We start from the raw sequence: 3,800 nt of genomic DNA on the forward strand, positions 1-3,800 counted from the left end.
ATTTCTCATATGCCCCAAAACCGTTGAAGCTCCTGTTCAAAAATCATGCTCCGAAATCAACTTTTTTCATCTCAGGGATTCATTTTGGGATGGTAACTAAAGTTTAAAGCAGAAATAGGGGCACTTTTAAAATTTTCATTTTTGACCAAAATCGATGGTTCCGGGGCTTAGGGAATTTCTCATATGCCCCAAAACCGTTGAATCTCCTGTTCACAAATCATGCTCTGAAATCAACTTTTTTCATCTCAGGGATTCATTTTGGGATGGTAACTAAAGTTTAAAGCAGAAATAGGGGCACTTTTAAAATTTTCATTTTAGACCAAAATCGATGGGTCCAGGGCTTAGGGAATTTCTCATATGCCACAAAACCGTTGAAGCTCCTGTTCAAAAATCATGCTCCGAAATCAACTTTTTTCATCTTAGGGATTCATTTTGGGATGGTAACTAAAGTTTAAAGCAGAAATAGGGGCACTTTTAAAATTTTCATTTTTGACCAGAATCGATGGGTCCGGGGCTTAGGGAATTTCTCATATGCCCCAAAACCTTTGAAGCTCCTGTTCAAAAATCATGCTCCGAAATCAACTTTTTTCATCTCAGGGATTCATTTTGGGATGGTAACTAAAGTTTAAAGCAGAAATAGGGGCACTTTTAAAATTTTCATTTTTGACCAAAATCGATGGTTCCGGGGCTTAGGGAATTTCTCATATGCCCCAAAACCGTTGAATCTCCTGTTCACAAATCATGCTCTGAAATCAACTTTTTTCATCTCAGGGATTCATTTTGGGATGGTAACTAAAGTTTAAAGCAGAAATAGGGGCACTTTTAAAATTTTCATTTTAGACCAAAATCGATGGGTCCAGGGCTTAGGGAATTTCTCATATGCCACAAAACCGTTGAAGCTCCTGTTCAAAAATCATGCTCCGAAATCAACTTTTTTCATCTTAGGGATTCATTTTGGGATGGTAACTAAAGTTTAAAGCAGAAATAGGGGCACTTTTAAAATTTTCATTTTTGACCAGAATCGATGGGTCCGGGGCTTAGGGAATTTCTCATATGCCCCAAAACCTTTGAAGCTCCTGTTCAAAAATCATGCTCCGAAATCAACTTTTTTCATCTCAGGGATTCATTTTGGGATGGTAACTAAAGTTTAAAGCAGAAATAGGGGCACTTTTAAAATTTTCATTTTTGACCAAAATCGATGGGTCCGGGGCTTAGGGAATTTCTCATATGCCACAAAACCGTTGAAGCTCCTGTTCAAAAATCATGATCCGAAATCAACTTTTTTCATCTCAGGGATTCATTTGGAGATGGTAACTAAAGTTTAAAGCAGAAATAGGGGCACTTTTAAAATTTTCATTTTTGACCAAAATCGATGGGTCCGGGGCTTAGGGAATTTCTCATATGCCCCAAAACCGTTGAAGCTCCTGTTCAAAAATCATGCTCCGAAATCAACTTTTTTCATCTCAGGGATTCATTTTGGGATGGTAACTAAAGTTTAAAGCAGAAATAGGGGCACTTTTACAATTTTCATTTTTGACTAAAATCGATGGGTCTGGGGCTCAGGGAATTTCTCATATGCCACAAAACCGTTGAAGCTCCTGTTCAAAAATCATGCTCCGAAATCAACTTTTTTCATCTCAGGGATTCATTTTGGGATGGTAACTAAAGTTTAAAGCAGAAATAGGGGCACTTTTAAAATTTTCATTTTTGACCAAAATCGATGGGTCCGGGGCTTAGGGAATTTCTCATATGCCCCAAAACCGTTGAAGCTCCTGTTCAAAAATCATGCTCTGAAATCAACTTTTTTCATCTCAGGGATTCATTTTGGGATGGTAACTAAAGTTTAAAGCAGAAATAGGGGCACTTTTAAAATTTTCATTTTTGACCAAAATCGATGGGTCCGGGGCTTAGGGAATTTCTCATATGCTCCAAAACCTTTGAAGCTCCTGTTCAAAAATCATGCTCCGAAATCAACTTTTTTCATCTCAGGGATTCATTTTGGGATGGTAACTAAAGTTTAAAGCAGAAATAGGGGCACTTTTAAAATTTTCATTTTTGACCAGAATCGATGGGTCCGGGGCTTAGGGAATTTCTCATATGCCACAAAACCGTTGAAGCTCCTGTTCAAAAATCATGCTCTGAAATCAACTTTTTTCATCTCAGGGATTCATTTTGGGATGGTAACTAAAGTTTAAAGCAGAAATAGGGGCACTTTTAATATTTTTATTTTTGACCAAAATCGATGGGTCCGGGGCTTAGGGAATTTCTCATATGCCCCAAAACCGTTGAATCTCCTGTTCACAAATCATGCTCTGAAATCAACTTTTTTCATCTCAGGGATTCATTTTGGGATGGTAACTAAAGTTTAAAGCAGAAATAGGGGCACTTTTAAAATTTTCATTTTTGACCAAAATCGATGGGTCCGGGGCTTAGGGAATTTCTCATATGCCCCAAAACCGTTGAAGCTCCTGTTCAAAAATCATGCTCCGAAATCAACTTTTTTCATCTCAGGGATTCATTTTGGGATGGTAACTAAAGTTTAAAGCAGAAATAGGGGCACTTTTAAAATTTTCATTTTTGACCAAAATCGATGGGTCCGTGGCTTAGGGAATTTCTCATATGCCCCAAAACATTTGAAGCTCCTGTTCAAAAATCATGCTCCGAAATCAACTTTTTTCATCTCAGGGATTCATTTTGGGATGGTAACTAAAGTTTAAAGCAGAAATAGGGGCACTTTTAAAATTTTCATTTTTGACCAAAATCGATGGGTCCGGGGCTTAGGGAATTTCTCATATGCCCCAAAACCGTTGAATCTCCTGTTCACAAATCATGCTCTGAAATCAACTTTTTTCATCTCAGGGATTCATTTTGGGATGGTAACTAAAGTTTAAAGCAGAAATAGGGGCACTTTTAAAATTTTCATTTTTGACCAAAATCGATGGGTCCGGGGCTTAGGGAATTTCTCATATGCCCCAAAACCGTTGAATCTCCTGTTCACAAATCATGCTCTGAAATCAACTTTTTTCATCTCAGGGATTCATTTTGGGATGGTAACTAAAGTTTAAAGCAGAAATAGTGGCACTTTTAAAATTTTCATTTTAGAACAAAATCGATGGGTCCAGGGCTTAGGGAATTTCTCATATGCCGCAAAACCGTTGAAGCTCCTGTTCAAAAATCATGCTCCGAAATCAACTTTTTTCATCTCAGGGATTCATTTTGGGATGGTAACTAAAGTTTAAAGCAGAAATAGGGGCACTTTTAAAATTTTCATTTTTGACCAAAATCGATGAGTCCGGGGCTTAGGGAATTTCTCATATGCCACAAAACCGTTGAAGCTCCTGTTCAAAAATCATGCTCTGAAATCAACTTTTTTCATCTCAGGGATTCATTTTGGGATGGTAACTAAAGTTTAAAGCAGAAATAGGGGCACTTTTAAAATTTTCATTTTTGACCAAAATCGATGGGTCCGGGGCTTAGGGAATTTCTCATATGCCCCAAAACCGTTGAAGCTCCTGTTCAAAAATCATGCTCTGAAATCAACTTTTTTCATCTCAGGGATTCATTTTGGGATGGTAACTAAAGTTTAAAGCAGAAATAGGGGCACTTTTAAAATTTTCATTTTTGACCAAAATCGATGGGTCCGGGGCTTAGGGAATTTCTCATATGCCCCAAAACCTTTGAAGCTCCTGTTCAAAAATCATGCTCCGAAATCAACTTTTTTCATCTCAGGGATTCATTTTGGGATGGTAACTAAAGTTTAAAGCAGAAATAGGGGCACTTTTAAAATTTTCATTTTTGAC

The sequence above is a fragment of the Pseudophryne corroboree genome, unplaced genomic scaffold (genome assembly GCF_028390025.1).
Source record: "Pseudophryne corroboree isolate aPseCor3 unplaced genomic scaffold, aPseCor3.hap2 scaffold_259, whole genome shotgun sequence".
In the NCBI taxonomy this organism is placed as follows: Eukaryota; Metazoa; Chordata; class Amphibia; order Anura; family Myobatrachidae; genus Pseudophryne; species Pseudophryne corroboree.